Below are 19,814 nucleotides of genomic sequence, written 5' to 3'. Positions count from 1 at the left end.
ATTTCAACTTACGAGCCACCGAAAATGAATCCATGTTCCTATTGCAGGCTAACACACTTACCACTGACCTCACACACACACACACTTTTGGCATAGCTAGCGGGGTAGCAGATGCTATGAGTCTGTCCCGCTGTGGTAGGCACTGCCCTCTCCAGGCCCTGTGTGTGTGTGTGTGTGTGTGTGTGTGTGTGTGTGTGTGCGTGCATGCATCTGTGTGTGCATGCGTGTGTCCGTGTGTCTTGTGATGGGTCAGCAGTGGCCATTGTCAGCTAAGGGATAATCTGCTGTGTGTTTGAGCGTCTGGGTTTCTTGTATTGTGCACTGGATCTAGAGGTCTGGGATCCTGCTTGCAGACTTCACATTCATCTTTCACTTTACTTTACTTTACTACATAGGTAACATTTTGCATACATTCCAACATACGTTTCTTATCCTTCTCCTCTCTCCCTCTCTCTCTACGTCTGTCTCAGTTTCTTCCTTCATTCCCCTTAACAACAAGCCTGTCCCGTGTGACCACCCCCTCTCTGCCCAATACATCTCCCCCTGCCTCTTGATGGACATGTGTGTCTGTGTGTGCACGCGTGTGCGTGTGTCTATGTCTGGAATGGTGTATTAAACGGCTCCCAATGAAATAGGCATTACTTTAGTGATAGTGACTGACATTTGTCATTGCTTAATATGACTGATGAACTGATGATATGAGGGACATCTTTGATATAGTAGATGTCATGTTTGCTGAATATTAATTGTCTTTAAGGAATGGAACCCACACTCTCCGGACACTTTCGAAAAAACACCTGTTTATCTTTGTTTTCTGTTCCAACTTACTTGGACTTGCATGACACAGATTTACAAGGTACGATGTTGAGATTTTCGAGAAATGGACATTCCGGGCATGTTGAACCACTTAACAATAACAAATGTAGCAGTGAGTAATGTTTGCAAAAAATAAATGTCAAAATTCGTTATTAACCCCTTCATATAGGCATCTTCCTTTTAAAATTTAAGATGAGCCCGATTAAATGTTTCATGCTTTTAAAATTTAAGATGAGCCCGATTAAATGTTTCACATTTTCATATTCAGGCCGACATTGGTCCATATAATTCCCTTGGTCTTTCTGTCTGTCCCTCACACTATGCATGCATGCACCCACCCACCCATACAGACTTACGCACACACACACTTGGCATAGCTAGCTGGGCAGCAGATGGAATGGGTCTGTCCAGCGGTGGTAGGCGCTGCCCTCTCCTGGCACTGTTGTGTGTGCTTGCGTGCGTGTTTGTCCTTATCTATTGTGATGGGTCAAAAGTGGGCATTGGCATCCAAGGTTTTTTTTTGCTGTGTGTTGGGGCGAACGTGGACGAATGTGAGCTTTCACCGGCTTCCTTTTCATAATATTGAGGTTATGAAACTGTGGCTTGCTGCGCTAAAAAAGTACCAGGACACTGGAGTGGACGAGTTACGACGAATGGACTATCGTGTGTGTTCTTCCCATATTGCCAAAGACGACTTTATTCCCTGTAAAGGAAAAGAAAGCAGGCCAGACGATTCAGCGTCAAACACTAAAGAAGACTGCTGTGTTTGTTGCAAAAGAGTGCAGACACAAAACTGAGGTAAGGAAATGTCTTGCACAAGTTTTTAATAGCTAGTCTGTGGGTTAGCATTTGACGTAGTCTCGAGTTAAACCTGGAAAACATTTGAAAGTGGATTTGAAACACCAAAGAACTCTTTCAAATGAACCTCTGACAGTTTCAGTGTATAACAATAACTCAGTGTTTGAAAGAATAACGTGGTGTAAACACAGAGCGCATTAGTTACACCGGGGGCACAATAATGCCACCACACTAGGTAGTCAACAGTGGACACGAATGTAAACATGTCGATGTTTTCACAGTCAGCAGTTTAAGCTATGCTAGCAGTTAGGATATACAAAGCGATCATCAGCACAAGGACAACAAATAGCTCAGATAATGGAGGGATTTCACCTCAATGTGTTCTGTAGCTCTGTAGGAGAACGAGGCAGTCTAAAATACTATTCGGTCAGTGTGTGCGCAATATCTGTCATGATGAACCCTACACCAAATCACTAAGAATGTATAGTTCTGTTATGGCGTATACTTCCAATTTCAGTAAGAATATATAGGCCATAGATATATAACAAGTAATTCAGCTATCTAGCCTGCCATTGAAATGGTACATTAGTCTACATGAGTTTTAGGTCATATGAACAAATCGGGGAATTGACCGTGTGTGGCTGATCATACTTCTTTATTTTTTATTTAGCAAAGTGCCACTCCAGATGCAGCCCAGTTACCAGAGCCGGGCTTTCAAGGACCTGTTCAGTCAACTCCTGTGAAAGAAAAGCCCACACCATCAGGGCTGGTGTCTTCTGCATTGACCCTGTTACTCACCAGTCCCCCCAGACAAGTCCAAAGGTCAAGGCGGTCACTGTCGGAGAAATACTATGCCTTGGCGCCCTCATGGTCTAATCCAATAGTAAGCACAGTTCCACATGCATATATTTTCGCCGTCTAAACAAAGTACCACAGAATATTACCATAGGCAAAAGATTTTTTGGGAAAAAAGGAATTGGGACTTTTTTAAATTATTTGCCACAGAAGTACAATCTCTGGCACCATGCACAATGTTTATAGGTTGCATTACTTGCAATATTTACCTTACAATACTCATTTTAAGAACCTACTTGTAAGCACTTTTTCTAACTTTCATGTCGATCTTTGTCGAATGATTTCTCCATTCATTATTACTCAGTCAAATCTCTAAACATATATGTGCAATAGGAACCGATGCCTATACCATCCACATCAAAACCATTTACTGCACACCTGGCTGCATCTTCATCGTTGCCGTCGAGTCCCCAGAGTGAAGAGGGTGAGGTGGAGGCTCAAATGGAGCAAGTTTCAGATCTCAGCAGGAGTTTTGGGACCATGGAACGGAAAGACACCAGCTTCGTTTTGCCAAGTTCTCAGTCATCTTCAACAACAGGGACTTGGTCTTGTGTAGAGGGGAATTATGGAGACTCAGACAGACCATGGACAGAGAGAAAGTGGTTGGTGAATGAGTCACACATCCTACAAATGTTTAAATTTCAAGTCAGACATTTAACAGACACTAAAAGCACCACCAAAGGCAGCCAAATTAAAATCACCTGCAGTTGTGGGAAGCACAATGGTGAATTAGCAAAGGCTGTGGATTTAGTACAGTCCCTTAAAAGCACTTTCCACAATTACAGAACTGATGATTATTTTAGCAAAATACGGAAAGAGGTTGAGGATCTTGCACAACAGTGTGAAATGGGTGTACAAGCACACAAAAAAGCAACGAAAAATAAGCTCAAATTCCTAGACTCACTGAATATGATCTCAGTAGGGCGGAGAAATTGGAATGAAGAGGACTTCTCTAGAGCACTATTTTATCAAGTCATTGATAGTCTAATTGGTGAGCTGGATAGGCGTTTTTTTCTGGCAAAAAATGCGAGATTATGCATGGTGTGCAGTCTCTGAATTTGAATAGTCAAACCTTTCTAAATGATGAGCCTTTTTTTGCCTATGCCCAAACCTTTGAGTCTGATGTATGTGACCTTAGATATGAAGTTCACCAAACAAAGGGGCTACTGTAATGGAGAATGAAAAGGGGTTTAGATAAACCAGCTTCTGTGCTTGTCTTTCTTGAGCCCTACAAATAAGTTTCCCACAAGGTATTCAGGATTGGCAAAATTGCCATTGTTACACCGGTCAGCATTGCTTCCTGTGAAAGAAGCTTTTCTGCCTTAAATCTCATAAAACACATCTCAGGACAACAATGATGGATGACCGGTTGAATAATCTATCCATTCTAAGTGTTGAGTCCAGGAGTGCACGTGCCCTTAACATGGATGATTGTGTCAATTATTTTGCCACTTCACATCAAAATAGAATAATTATGATTTTTTGAAGTTATGGGCATGTTCTGCACTCAAATCAAGTCAAGTGAACTTAATTGTTAAAATCTATGTGACACAGTCAGCACAGAAGTTTGTACTGTGACGACCCTGTAGGCCCCCTCATAGGGTTAGCTAGCCAGTGCACGGACAAGGCTGGTGCCAGGTGGCTTAATTGACATCATTGAGTACCTGGGCAGGTGCACTGCTTAACACATTGACTCCCAAGTCACGTAAAAAATATGTTTTTTGCCTCCCGTGCGTTGGCTCCCAAAACATAAAATTCTGAATCTACACATTCTAATGCACATCCTGTGTGATTTTTGTAAATATGTGATGAACAGAACTGACATAGATCATGAAAACAGCTACAAAGTCAAAACTCCTACAAAATCAGGATTTGGATATCATATCATCTGTGCATTTTATTACATACAGTACTTGAGTTTTATTATAGCGAATCAAATCACTTCCTGATCACGTCACGTCACATCTCAAAGTTACTTCCTAGAGAATCAAAACATGTCCTGCCAGTGCCTTGCGAGCTAGCCTTTTCCTAAACATATGATGGGAGGATAAGGAGTTTTGCTGTCATCAAGATAGGTGTAAAATGGAAGGTTGTAATGAAAAACAGCGTGCAACACAGTAGGAAGTAACCAAATTTTGGGTGAGTACTTTGGCACGTCTTCTATTATCTACAGAACGAAAACTGTCAAGTGACATTTGCTAACTAGCACTTCAGATGATGTGGCTCTGAACAATAGCCTGACAAGGTGATTTTTGCATCAAAAGTTTACTTGGAAGCTACTGGAGTTGTTCTTCGGTCGTCAAAATACATTTAGACCCTCAATTTAAACTCAGACCACTGACACTGAGATTCACTGGCATTGGCTCATTTTCAGTAAGGAACATGAATCTGAACAAAAAAATAGTCACCCCACCTTGCTAACCCCCCCTGCACATTTTTATTACACAGGAGGTGTTCCCGGGTCATTTTGACCTGTATTACTTTGGGGGCCTTATACTTCAATATTTTCTTAAGTTTTCTCAAAACTTTCTGATTCAACAGTGATCACATGTTGAGTAGACAAGGCAGAGGGTGAAGTATTTGAAAAAGGAGTGCAGATGTTGTCTGTTCCCTCAGTTGTACATCAATGTTTCAACCTTGCACGGTAAGAGCACTGGTGGCTCAATCTGAGAGCTTGTTAATGTATTACAATTACTAATCTACAAGTGTGTAGCATCATTACATCAACCCCACATAGACCCACCCACCCAAATATATTTTATATATGTAAGTGTGTAGCATCATTACCAGTGGTGTAGTGGGGATTTTCAAAGTCGGGGTACGCAATTCGTGACGTCACCGTCATCACTCGACATGTCCAACCACAAAAAAGCCAGCTTTGGTTATTGAAACGGACAACATGGTCCAGGACAAAGCAGTGATATCTGCGTAAAGTCCACACCGATTCATAGCCAGACACACACACACACACACTGTAAGTCTCTGTGTTACAAATAGGGTTGGGTATCGATACCGGTGCCAAATCTATACTTTTAAAACGGTGCCGGTGCCTAAACGGTACTTTTTTCGGTACTTTTAAAAAATGAATAATAATAATGATAATAAAATTAATTTTAAAATCAGCACATATTTTCTAATGAAACAAAGACTTTATGTAGCCTATGTAATAGCCAACAGTAGCCTATGCAGTCCATCTTTCAAATAGGACATTTCAGAGTAGAAATAATATAATATAACTTCAGTAGGCTATTATTATTTACTATTTCAGCATACAATTATTAAACTGTTTAAAATAAAAAATGGAACTGAATTATTACAAATTGGTTTCTACTCTAGGCCTACATACAGCAGCCTATATAAGAAGCAAAACAACTTGTCACTGGAAATGAACAACAGGCAGACAGCTTCAAAACAGCTTGTGTTCAAGAAGAGCCCCTCCTCCTCTCTCTCTGTCAAATCGTGTCCGACTCACAGATCTAGACTAAACGCATCTCCCTCTCATCTGCTGGCATTAAGCCAATTGCATGTGTTTCATGGTTTTAAAACTAATTGACTGGCTGTTGATAGCAATTACAACTTTCAAAACAATACCGCTGATCAAGAACAATGTTAGCGCTGACGGTGTCTTGTGTGTTCAGAGTCACAACTAAACTAGAACAGCGTGCGTAACTCAAGTTAATAATGACGAGCGTCAGGTTCATGCCATGAGGCTCGGCGAAATCGCACCACGTTGAGGCAGATATGAAAAGTGAGTGAATATAAAAAAGGGGTGCGCCGACGTTAAAAGCAATTATTATATGGTGTGACGTCATCGGTCGAATGCTCCATTCATTTCAACGGGGCTCCCCAACGTTCGCACTTCTGTTATTTTTTGATAACGGACGGGTTGGTCTATAACAGACCGCTGTCAATGGCAACAAGACTTTTCACTGCTAAAGCGACTTTTCAACAAGACTCTAATCAGCTGCTGTGATAGACAACACCTGTTGTCCTAGCTACCTAGCTGTTGCCTAGCGGTGTTCCACAACGGCACTGTTTTGTTTTGCGCAGCAACAATCTTAATATTTATAAGGCCTAAAGAAATGTCCCCGCCATGTGTGAATCATTTAAGTATATCCATATAATAAGCGGGTTAACTTTCGACGAGTCGGTCGCTTTGTGGAATAGCAGCACTTCAGAGAGAACAAGACCCCTCCGCTCCGCGTCGGGGTCTAAAGATTCTCTCTGTCGTGCTGCTATTCCACGGTAGCGACCTTCTCGCCGAACGTTAACCCTTACGTATAGATGCATTTTATGCTGCTGATTTTCCAATTCTGCCCAGAGCCTGCGCTACCAGTGCAACGGCAGGGAATGAACCTGTTGGCTTCGTCTCGACAAGTTTCTCACTACTCGGCATATTCGGTTTAATGCCGCATTCTTAGATGTTTGACATGATGAAATGGTGTTGAACTGTCGATGGATACTTCCATTAGCAACACTAATACTAGCAGTGCTGCTGACATGCGTTTACAGAGCACCAAAATATCAGCACTGACGGAAATTAACTGCTTTCTTCTGCTCCTCCTGCGAGTGACTGAAAACGGTGCCGCTGTTAACAGTGGGCGTAGCCTAATTATGCCGCGGCTGCATATTTTGAGGCACCGAAATCAGGCACCGAAAATCACGTTGTATTTCGGTCTGGTTACTACCGTTAATATTTGCCCCGGTGCCATACTAGCACCGAGTTTCGGTACTCAAACCTAGGTATGTGGTTGAAAACATGTCTCCCCTATCCTCTGTGGGGTCGGAGTTGTTAAGGGCTCTTGCTGCAAAAAAAGAATCCATCTCGTGGAAGAAAAATGAGCATATCCCTAAATACGTTGTGAAGAACTGGATTAACATTCATCACTGATAATAGGCCTAGGTCATGAAGATATTTGATAGTAGCATCTTAAGCAAAAATAACATCACAGCCAAAATAACATCACAGAACAAGGATGAAAACCCCATTTAACTGTTCTTTCGTTTCTTTGACATTTTAAGCAACAACAAAAAAAGTAACGCAAAAAAATAATTTTCCTGGTAACTAGTTACTTTTATGGTGAAGTAACGCAGTTTTTAACGCAATAACTTTTAGGAGAAGTAACTGATACTTGTAATTAGTTACTTTTTCAAAGTAACTTTCCCAGCACTGATCAGGACACAAAACAGCCTCAAATCACGTTTTGAAGTGCCTTAGGGACAGCCTATTAGGCCTAGCCTAGGCCCTACTCACTTAATTGACATTTAGGCCTATTTTAACAGCAACATCAAATATGACATTGACATTTGCAAACCTTTTCTTGAAATTGGCTTGCATATTTTTTTAAAACAAAAAATAAATAAGGAAGACCTAGGGAAAAAATGTTTTGGTTCCGGTGCCGACTGACCCTGTCTTTTTTTATGCCACCCAATTTTCTTTTAGTTTTTGGAATCCTCCAAAATTAGCTACAGTATGCTTTGTAGACTGTTGTACATACAAGACAACACTTGTCTTCATTCTCATAGGTTAACTCCCTATCTCTCGTTTTCTCCCGGCCTGTAGCTGCGTTTGCATCATATGGCAATCTAACCTACATGAGGCATTTGCGCAGCGCCTCCTAATAGAAATCCCAGCGATGTCACCCCATACTTGCGCACCAACTGTGTTAAGTTATAGGCAAATTATTATGCTACAGCATACCAGTTCGATTTGTACCCTTTCTAGATGACCGAAATGCAATACAACACTATGAGTAGGCCTATCCGCGATTTTTGAATGGTATTGGTTAGTTAGTCTCGTCATGGAAGAAGGCTTCTATTTCAGTCGCGCTGCATGTTCAGCAAGAGATTTAGAACCTTCCGCAGCAATACTTTAGGCCAGGGGCACTCTATTAAAAGTCCCTGAGGACCAGTTTTTTCAAATTCCTCCCAATAAAGGGCCAACATGACAAAACATTAAAAAAAAGATAAGGCCTTTGTAAGCACAAAACACACGCCCTCACACCCACAGCAGATATTTAGTTTCCAGTAACTGGATGGGAGAAAATGTATCTCATACAGGGCCTGCATTTTCCTGGAGCACTGTGGGGTGAGGTGCCTGCCTTATTCTCATTGCAATACTTCAGTATTTTTTTAATGACATAAGATTATCTGTTAGCCTATATTTGCAGACTACATTCATAAAGATTTATTTCTTAGTGAGAAAACCAATAAGCCTGAAGGTAACACTTCTCAAACAAATGTTGCTTATGACTTTGTTTATGCAGCTCTCACATGCATAATGAGAATCAGATGCAATAATATCATGGACCCAGCAAAGAGGACACCTCAGGTTTTGTCAACAAGAAAATGGCACATTTGATGCAATGATGATTAAATGCAACAGCCAGGATTAGTTCTCAACTTCCAAGTGGTGGTCACGTCACTGAGGGCTTCTGCAATATTTTCCCCAGTGTGGTCTTCTGAAAATAGGTCTTCTGGTGGCAAGCACTTTTCATCTCCCACTCAACTATGTAGTGGATAGTTACACACATATAGCTCACACGTCCTGCTGCTCCATAAGTCGGTATTGAAAGCATAGTGGGCGACATTGGCCAAGTCAGCGGCTAGGAGCTCTCTTTGTGCTGTATACATCTTCCGAAGCTCTTGTCTGGCAAAAAGTATCGACTGGGTAGAATGTACCTTGGGTCCAGCGTTAGCAGCATCCTTCCGGGTTGCCCTACAATGGCAATGGGCACCATGTCCTTTGCGATGTGTATTGCCACCAACTCAGTTATGCTGGTCCATCTCGCACTGTTTTTGAGATTGGGCGATAATTGTCCAATAAAGAAGGGTCTTTACTTTTCATAAGTGATAGGACAAAAGCAGACTTCCAAGATTTAGGAATGGTACCACTATATAAACTAGGATTAAAAATGGAGGCAATAGGCTCAGCAATTAAGTTAGCAGCAGTCCTAATGAAGTACGGTTCAATCTGGTCAGGGCCAGCAGACTTTTTACAGTCTAGACCAGGGCTATTCAATTAGTTTTTCAAGTGGGCCACATTTTGAAACCAAGAGGTGAAGGTGGGCCGCACATATCAGCGGCCGCCGCCGGTCACTGTGCTATAGGTGGTAAAATATCTTATTCTAGATTTTTAAAAGCTAGCTTTAATCTTAACATTGAATGTTCAATCCTACAATCAGGACAGAGATTCACAAAAAAAGAGAATAATTTGTTGTCCATGCAAAATCAAAACTGCAGTGCTACAGCACTTACTGCAATAATCTGCAGGGGTGACTATCATACACTCCCTGGAAAAAGAGGTAGCCTAACTCAATGGGATCTTCCTGTTTAAATAAAGGTAATAATAATAGTTTAAAAAATACTCTGTGCAATACAATTAGCACAATTCTGTATTGTAATATGGTGGACACAATATATTGCAGTATTGCACAGTTCAATGACTAATGTTATCTGACCTCATAAATGGCAAGTGATCTTGAAATCATTCATTAGTGACCACATCCTAAATTGGAACGGACGTTACGGGCATGAGTGATCATATTTCTGTAGCCATAGAACACTAGCCTACTGCCAGACACACGTTGTTGAAAGAGCGTTGAAGTGAGTTGACAAGTCGAAGAATTTGCGTTCTGAATGCACCTCTAATAATCCCCCCTCTCGAGCGTTGATCCACTTCTTCCAAACTACCGTGGTGGCTGGATAGTGCAATCAAAAATGCATGTGACATAAATATTTGTTTCGTTTTCATTGTCGCAGAGTCTGTGTGGCTACAAAACAACAGACACGTCTAGTTTACTCCTGTCGCTACTCCTGTCCTGTCGCTGCCCCTACCGTTGCGGGATACGGATAGCGCAGACCTAGAATGGAACAAAACTAACTGCTTTGACTAACTACGTTGAGGCTCAAGAGAGAGCACAGCCTGCCCGTTGCAGCTTCACTTTAAAACCAGTCAGTGCTGCAATTGTCATCCACACCTTCCAATTCAGTTATAATAAAATAGGCTACTTAAACGTCTTCTCCCTCTCCACATGCCCGATGGTCTCGTCTGCATTCCCTGCCTACTTGACGGTCACACACTTCTTTCTTTCAGGTGGATACGGACATTTAGGCTACGTGCACAGTTCAAATGCACAGTGTGAAATGTTCATCAGCGCTGACGTGTCGTTTTGTCAGACTTTGTAGATTTCATTTATTTTAAGAACATAACTTCTAGATGCCGCCTCGTCACCGTGTTGCATGAACTGTGTTGTCAAACTTCATATCTCCTTTGTAAGACGCTCCATGACTACAGTTGCTCATTTTTTTCAGTCGACAACTCTTCCACAAGAAGCACAGACCTATAATGCAACAGTAACACATCTCAAACGCAGGCACCTCGCACAATGCAGCATTGGCACGCGAGCGTGTGCTGCACATTGCGTGTTGCGCAACGGCACCTCTTCCAACGACGCAGTCTAATTGAAAATAGGCTATTTGTTGTAGGCATAGTCCACAAACTGGCACATTGAGACTGCAAAACTATTAGAGACTAGACTAACTGTTAGAGAGGGAGACAAACTAACTGCTTTCCGCGAGGGTTTAAAATGTTAATTTGTTCTGGAGACTCCCCAATGGCGTTTTTACTGTTGCGGCTGGCCGCCGGGTCTGGGCCGCATCTGGCCCGCGGGCCGCCAATTGAATAGTCTAGTCCTTGCAAAGCCCTCTGAATTTCAAAGGCAGAAATAGAGCTGGAATTGGTCTTACCCATTTTACAGTCCCTGACGCATGATGTCATTACAAACAAGGCCGACAGGCGGACAACAGATGCGTCCCTCTATGCCAGTTCCAACAATGCAATCCCCCCCCCCCCCAAAAAACCCCCCTGGCCTCCTCCTAACCTGTCAACGCCCCCCTGAGGATGTACTTTTTGTTTATTGGTCATCATGGACACTCCAAATAATGTGGCAGGCAGCAAAATGGCAAGACATGGCTTTATTTTTTGCAGTTTAGGCTATAATAAGATATCATTCTTGGATTTGGAAAAGAACCATATGATTTCAAATAGATGAAGTAGGCTAAATTACAAATGACCAGACATTTATTAGTATCAACCTTTAGTATCACGCCATTTCAGCATCATGTGCATGTGGGAAAGAATTTAAACATCGACAAATAATAAATAAATAAAATCGTTTGGGTGAATCATGCGCTTATGGGTTTACCCTTTAGGTGAATTATGCGCTTATTTTTCAAAACCAGCTTCACCGTCAAGGCACAAAGCAGTGAGCTCCCGTGCCAGAGTTTACCAAATTCACACGACTACAAAGCAATTACGAAAGACGCGTTCTGTCCTGTGCTCTCTCTGAGCGCAGCGAAAAGCACCTGTGGGGTACGAGCCCGCCAACGAAAGAACCTCCCTGTAGGCTACGAGTAGGCTAAACACACCGTATGTCAAATGGCCCAGCTGTCTACTTGTAGTTCGAGCACCATGCTCCAGTGCGCAGCGCAAACTGACTAGGGTACTGAAAAGGCAGAAGTAAACTCGCTGGGAATATTAAAAGGAAGGCTCGTAGGCTACACACAGACCTCTGAACCCGAGTTTGTGGACTGGAGAAAAGCGGAGGAAAATGTGAATGTTATGAAAGAAAAAAAAGCTAACCAAATGTTACAGGTCCACGTTTAGAGGAAGAGCTGCGCTGCGGGTCGCCTGTCAACTAATTACAGTTCCATGTCGTGGAGCGTTATGCAATGCAAACGCCCCTCTATCCACGCACAAATGAAAATGTGAATGTTTTGAAAGGAGAAAAGCTATAACCAAATGTTACAGGTCGACGTTTAGAGGAAGAGCTGTATGCGCTGCGGGTCGCCTGTCAACTAATTACGGTTCCATGCCGTGGAGCGTTATGCAATGCAAACGCCTCTCTATCCGAGCACAAACATCTGTGTCAAAAACTGCCTGCCAACTTCTAAATCGTTCATCGAGTTTCTGACGAACCAAAATAAAGTTGCCTCCCATTGTCCAAACGCAAAACAATGGCGAAAATTGAATGCCCCCCTCAGTTGTCTCACAATGCTATCAGCCGTCTTGCCTGTTGGGCTATGGGGCACCTAAGTCTCCACCCCTTCCGGTCGGCTCGTGGGGCTGGAGATCGGGATATGAATGACTGAAACCCAATGGGAAATAAAATGCTAAAATCGTATCTACTCTGTCATGTGCCCTGAATCACACATATGTTGTACCTCTTAATAAAAGATCATTTTTAATGTGAGTTTCGACTGATTTTGTTAACAAACTGCTGAGAAATCACTGTGAAAAAGCAGGTAAGTATTTGGACTACACCTCACCCCACACTATTTAAGTCGCGCATGTGACGTCACCACAGCATCTCCACCTGCAAACTCACCTGAGAGCAAGCCAACTGTTTCTTCATGAAGATGCCTTCTTGCTTTGTGCCACAGTGTGAACACTATTCCCCAAATGCTGGGTGTTCTTTCTACCGGTTTCCCACAGAGAAAAAAGCAAGGAATAGATGGATAAAAGCGGTCAGGTGAGATATACCTCCTAACTTGCAGTCTGCAAATTACCAGATAAGCCAGTGTCAGCCACATGGCTGCATAACCTCATCCTGACCTATTCCAGATTCAGAGTAAAATATTACATTCTTCCCAAATAAATAATACATGCCCTGAACACATGTCTAGTCCAATACACACCAGTTGTAACACTGCACTACACATAAGCCAATCTATGGCCATAGGAAGCTGTAACACAATAATCACACTTTCTGCTCAGATAAAATGAGATTGAAGTAAATGATCACAGAGACATATTATTTCACATTCTTCACTTTAATGAACCACAAACATCAGCATTTTATTGAAACACAAACATTAAAAACAAGCAAAATAAAAGCACTGCAGCATGCTCCAAAAACAAAAACAAAGACATACAGCCATGACTGTAAAAAAAACAATATGAAAAAATAACAGTCATATAGCCACAGGCCAGCCATGTCCTGGATCTGATCCCCACTCAACTCCGAAGCCCCTGGTGCAGCTCTGCTGGGCCCTGGTTCATCTATACAAACATTTACCAACATGAATTAAGTTACAAGAAAGAAAAATCACAAAAAGACACATGGAAAAGGGAAAGAGATGGTACTATCATCTTAAAACATGTAATTCTAGTGACTATCCACAGGCATGTACAGAAAGACAGAGAAAAGTGAAAAGTGTAAGCATGCACCTTACCATTATACTGTAAATGTAGCAACAAATGACTGCTCCGGCTATGTCTCTCACTAAGCAGTGAGAATAATCAGTGTGTATGGGATAGGACAGCTACAAATGGCTTTAGTACCGCTATGTCAGTAGTACAGCAATATCAAAAACATTTGTAGGGTATTCATACCATAGTGCATTCCACTGTCCAGTCAGCATAGCTCCCTGCACCAATGGTGGAGGTCATCAGCCGCCCATGGGTTCTGTAATAACGGAAACTGACAACTGAAAATCCACAGAAACAATTGGGAATCATATAGGGTCACAACAAAGGCAAGGCACACTTCAAATCACATGGTATTCCATTAACACCTTCACATTTAACTCCTGCTGATCCTCACCAACTTGGGCGTTGTGCAGTCTGTGCTTTGGCATTGTATTCGTCCTGGTCACGGCCTCCCCCTCAAATACCCCACGCTGGCCCTACTATACAAAGGAGAGACACGTCAATGCAGTTGCATATTAGGTGTGTGTGTGTGTGTGTGTGTGTGTGCGCGCGCGCGCGCCTGCACAGGGATTTGATAGTCCACATGTGCATATGTCTAACTGTATGTTTGTGTACACAAGGGTGGAGACACACCGACATATGCAGTTCACCGAATTTCATGAGTTTCAACAAAATGTATTGCTTAACATCACATTTGTCCTGCCAAGCTCACACGGTTCTGATGATACTGTACCTCTCATTACAGACGAGCAGATCGGGAGCCACATGATGACTCCCGGGTATGCTCCTGTCATTTCCCTGATGGGAAAAAAGAGCTGGGACCTTCAATCTTCCCCTGGAACGCACTCCACTGGAACACAGCCCCTCCACCTGCAGACCGAAACATCACCCACCACCTACACGACCACACCTACAGTACGGTCCAGCCCATCGTTATCACTCACCACCAGCACGAGCAGACAAACGATGTGGCCCAGCCCGTCCTCCTCACTTCGGCCGCACCAGAGGTCCCTGCTGAAGAGGAAAATCTGTGTCAGAGCATTGAAACAGCAATCAGCACAACACGGCAACCCTATTCTGTGGTGGGCAAGAGGGATGAAGTGATCAGAATGGAGACCGGTCTCCCTGATATGGCGATGTTTAGGAGGGTGGCAGGCCTGGTGGAGAGGTTCAGGGGGAACATCAACTATTACAGTGGGTGGAATGTGGAGGGTGTGAGCTTGGAGAACCAGGTGTTTATGACCCTGATGAAGGTCCGCCAGGACTATACATACCTTCACCTGGCGGAGATATTCTGCTGCAGCACTGCCACTGTCAGTAATGTGGTAACAACCATGGTGCACTTACTGCACACATTACTGCACAAGACCATCATGGCTTCAGTGCCCAGTCGGCAGAAGAATCAGGGAAGCTTACCTCAGTCATTTGTGCCCTGTGCTTCCAACTGCCGAATGATTGTGGACTGCACGGACATCCCTGTCGAAGAGCCGTCTGAGATGGACAAGGCGAAAAAAACCTACTCCAGCTACAGAAGTAGGCACACATTCAAGGTCCTCATCTCCGTGGCCCCCAACGGTGTCATCAATTTCTGTAGCCGCCTGTTCCCTGGGTCGGTATCGGACAAGACCATTGTCCTCCAGTCTGGGATCTGTGATGTCCTTGTTTCTGGGGACTTGGTGTTGGCTGACAAGGGCTTCTTAATTTCCGACATCCTGCCCAAGGGAGTCATTGTCAATATCCCACCATTCCTAAACAAAGGAAGGTTTACGGAGAGCGAAATCCGGGCCACCACGGAAATAGCCAAAAACCGTGTTCATGTGGAACGGGCAATAAAACGGCTTAAGGATTTTCAGATCCTAAAGCTGATTCCACATTATCAGCGGCAGTCTGCAAATGTCCTAGTGCAGTTATGCTGTGCCCTGGTGAATCTGCAGGCTCCACTGATCCAGGAGGTTGCCCACACCCTCACCACTGAATAGTTTGTATGTCATTTTCTTGCGTGTAATATTTTTTTTTTTTCATAATGTCCTCATTTCAATATTCTGATTCTCATTTCAATAAGGCAATTGTCCTGATATTTCTCATTTGTTTAAAAAGATAAACCATAATGAACTACAATGTTTTCAGTTTCAATACAACCCTTTGCAAAATGTTACCTTTTCTATGAAAAGTATAAGAATACAAAGATCTTCTGTTAAGTATTTCAATCACCGTGTTTGTCCATTTGTCTGGTGTTTTCCACAAACAATGGGGAGTGTTGGGGGGCAGAGGGGAGGAACGATGGCTGGTTTAGGATGGCTTGCTCCAGAGGGTGAGGTTGTGGGTGATGTACAGGTGTAGTGGAGGGCACATTGAGTTGTTTGGGATGGCTTGTTTCAGAAGGACATGTCCAGGTTGAAGGTTGGATCATTGGCTTCCCTAATATTGCAAAAAGGTACTGACGGGAGACGCGACGAGAACGCTGATCCATGTCTCCCACAACGAAAAAATGCCGGGGGCAGTAAGGACAACTGAAAATATTCTTTTAAAACTATTTACACACTTTTCACACCTCCTCAACACTGGCCAACACAGGCAGCATATGCTGGTGGTAAAATGTCTCTAGGACAGATACATTGCCACTCCATAAGGGGTCTTTGGGGATGGGGATGACAATGGCCTCCTTTGTTGTCCAGACAACAAAATAGCACAAAGACCGACCAGTGATGTGAAGCTGACCCTGTACCTGATGCCAGTATGGGTGGCCTTCACGCAGCTCATAAGATCCCCCAGCTTCGCGAAGGCAAAACGATGGCGAAGAGGTAGCCTCTGAGATGGTCCCATTGTGGTGGCTGTATGGGCACTTCACCTCCAACAGTGCATCAGGCTCCACTAGTCCATCAGGGGATGCCCCAAGGACACCTGACGGGGTCACGTAAAGGCCACACTGTTGAACGTCCTTCTGGTAGGCCAGCTTGAAAGCCTTCACCCCCTCTGGCTCATTCACGATCCCCCAGTTAACAGCCAACACACCATCCAGCTGGTATCCCTCAAGGACCCTCTTCATCAGGGACTGGCATGGAGTGGCCCGACGGGACTGCAACACTGCACCAAAGTTGCTCGCCGTCAACCTGCCCTGACGATAGAGTTGCCACTGAGGGTTCCGACGCTGTCCCATGGTGGCTGTCTGGATGTAGGACCGCTGCTCTTCAGTGAGGGTCATGGAGGCAAGGATGGCTTCCAACCCCTGACCCTTCTTCTCCTGCACCAGCTGTGGAACTGTCGGGATGGACATATTTTCGGACTGTGGCTCCGGAGCTAACAGCCAAGCCATTCCACACTGTGTGCCTTGGAGTGAAGACCTGAACCAGTCCACGTCCTCAGAAGTCACATCCCTGGTTAGTGGATTGTAGACCTCTGATAGCTGCGGGTACAGCTCAGACACCTCCTGGGGGGGGGCCTTCGATGTGCTGGGCTTGCTCCACTGACACGCAACATCTGTGGCACTGATGTTGTGGATGGCATGAATTGCCAGAGCTGCTGCATGGCTGCACTTGTACTCTCCCCTTGGGCATTCACAAGTAGAGCTGAGGATAGTCCCATCATCTCTCAACCAAATCTGTGAAAACACAAGAGACAGAACTTCACATACACTGAATAGAAAGAACACACACACACACACACACACACACACACACACACACACACACACGTTGGCTACTGGTAATGCAATACTGTACAAACCCGATTCCAAAAACGTTGAAACACTTTCTGTTTTCTGAAGAAATAGAAAAGGCACCAATTTTGACAACATTGAATGCATACATAGGCCTATGATTAACAATCGGGAAAAGTCAACATGTCCATTCTTGACACCAAGCAATAGTACTATTTGCAGGTAACGGGATAAACTACAATGAATCAAATGTTCAAGAAGTCAGAAAAGTGTTGTCACGTACACACAATGGTAAGGGTGTAATGTGTATGAGAGATTGAACTGATCAAACTGCACACACAAGCCAACATTTGTACTATGAAAATAATTAATAACATGCACATAGTCACTTCAACAATGACATCTGTTGGTTGCCCATAGGCCTACACAACTCAATATAGCCTCCTATAAATGCATATCATGCAAATGTGTTATCTTTGCACAACGCCTCTCCATTCAAATGTAGTGTTTGCCCAATCGGCACACATTAAAATAATACAGTAAACTTAGACTAGCCTACAGGAAAACGAGACACCATACCTCATTCAAACGGCAGAAATTCACATAGCAGGTAACCCATGTCATTGCAAAGCACAGGTTTCCCAAACAGACACACTGTACTGTAATAACGTTTTTATTATAGCCTACCTGCCACACCGGCTAACTAATACGGCAAACACGTGGCCTGTATCGTGTCTTTTTGAATTAATGACTGCAATACCATCGATAATAATGCCGTTTTACTGTCTAGTACCTAAACTATGACAAGGCACTGGCAGACAGAGATTCAGATACACAGCCTGTATTGATGCAATGATGTATTAGTCGTGGTTTGAAACTTACCGAAACCTTGTAGAGCTTGTCTCGCATGCTGGCTCGCACGCGACCGACAAGCTCTCCCCCGGCAAAGCTGGCACTTTCCACATGTCCGGAATTGTAGTGGTTTTCTCCCCGCTTGATGCTTCTTCCTTCGTCCTGGAAGAAGGAGGTGAAGCTGGAGAGGGATACTGCCATCCTGTCAAATTCCAACTGTCAAAGTTCCCTGAATGACGTTGGTTTCGTGGGACGCAGTTGTAGTCCCTTGACTACTTCACAGAACAATTAACTATACGATTGATTCCGGACAAAAATGACTGGTTTTCCAGGGCCAAGCTAACTATTCCTATTCCACCGCTATCATATGTGAAATCCAGCGCACGTGTCAAACGGAATCGTGAGTTAGCTTGACTAGCCCAGTCAAAATTTAGCGACTTTCAGCCCCATCGACCGGAAGTAGAAGGGCGTGACTTAGGTGCCCCATACGTTCTGGCTTGCACGCATTCGCTCCGGTCCAAAATGGCAACTCTGCCGCCTTGTTGCCACAGTAGGAACAATTGAAGGAATGCGTTTCAGATGGACAATTGAAGGAATGCGTTTCAGACGGACGGACGGACGGACAGACAGACCCTCTTATAGAGATGCTGGGACGCATCTAAAAACACCAGCCGCAGAAAATGTTTGTGGAGCATTGGTCAGGCTAACGTCAAGCAGCGTAGATTTCTATATGCGTAGATTTCTATACTATAAGTAGCAAGAGAACTGGGAAAATAAAATTTCATAAAATGGAGCACTCATTAACCACTGGGTGTAGATGTCAGGTCTGGGGACCCTTCTTGCAGTATTGGTGTGCATCTTTCAATCCACTCATGACTGCCATTTCACCTCTATCTTTCTTCTCTGTTTTCGGTTTCTCCCTCTCTCTTTCTTTCTACATCTGTGTCTGTTTCTCCCTCCACTCCACTTGTCCACCTTAACAACAACCCTGTCCCATGTGACCACCCACTCTCTGCCCAACACATCTTCCCCTGCCTCTTGATGGACATGTGTGAAGTGCAGTGACGTTGAACTTCTTCCATGTAGACCATGGGGCGACACGTGTGTGTGTGTGTGTGTGTGTGTGTGTGTGTGTGTGTGTGTGTGTGTGTGTGTGTGTGTGTGTTTGGAATGGTGCATTAAACGACTCCCAATCTTCATTTTCACACCACATTGAGGGACGATCAAGGGAGAGAAAGCCATCCATCTGACAGACTGAAAGAAAGAATGTGTGAGAGAAAATTATGTTGTGGGAGCATTGTCTAAATGACTTCTACGTACGTCATTGGCTGTGCATGTGTTGAACGGTATTGTCTCAGATGTGTGCAAGTAAATTATTGGGCAATGGCATTTGATTGATGGATGAATTATGAAGTGCTACAAAAGATGATTTTGCTCTGAGGCCTCATGGGTATCTGTGTGATGGGATGAGTCATATGCATGTCTTTTTAGTGGAGTCGGTTAGCGGTTTTACCGTTACGGAAGTGATTCAATTACAGACTTGGACTTTTGTGGCATTGGGTCCGTTCGTGATGAAGCAGTGATGCTTTTGCTATGCAGCGCGCATGCACACTTTGCCAGTTTGAT

General features: G+C 43.7%; 1 long non-coding RNA gene across 1 annotated transcript; it reads right to left on the bottom strand.

The window, feature by feature from the left end:
• Positions 1-13,353: 13,353 nt before the first annotated feature.
• Positions 13,354-14,702, bottom strand: LOC134436840 (uncharacterized). Its single transcript, XR_010032262.1, has 4 exons — positions 14,415-14,702; positions 14,076-14,160; positions 13,865-13,937; positions 13,354-13,531 (listed from the first exon to the last, which is right to left on the bottom strand). It is a non-coding gene; the product is annotated as an uncharacterized LOC134436840 (long non-coding RNA).
• Between the last annotated feature and the right edge of the window lie 5,112 nt (positions 14,703-19,814).

The sequence above is a fragment of the Engraulis encrasicolus genome, chromosome 20 (genome assembly GCF_034702125.1).
Source record: "Engraulis encrasicolus isolate BLACKSEA-1 chromosome 20, IST_EnEncr_1.0, whole genome shotgun sequence".
NCBI classification, from domain to species: Eukaryota; Metazoa; Chordata; class Actinopteri; order Clupeiformes; family Engraulidae; genus Engraulis; species Engraulis encrasicolus.
This window is presented reverse-complemented; position numbering and strand designations above follow the sequence as displayed.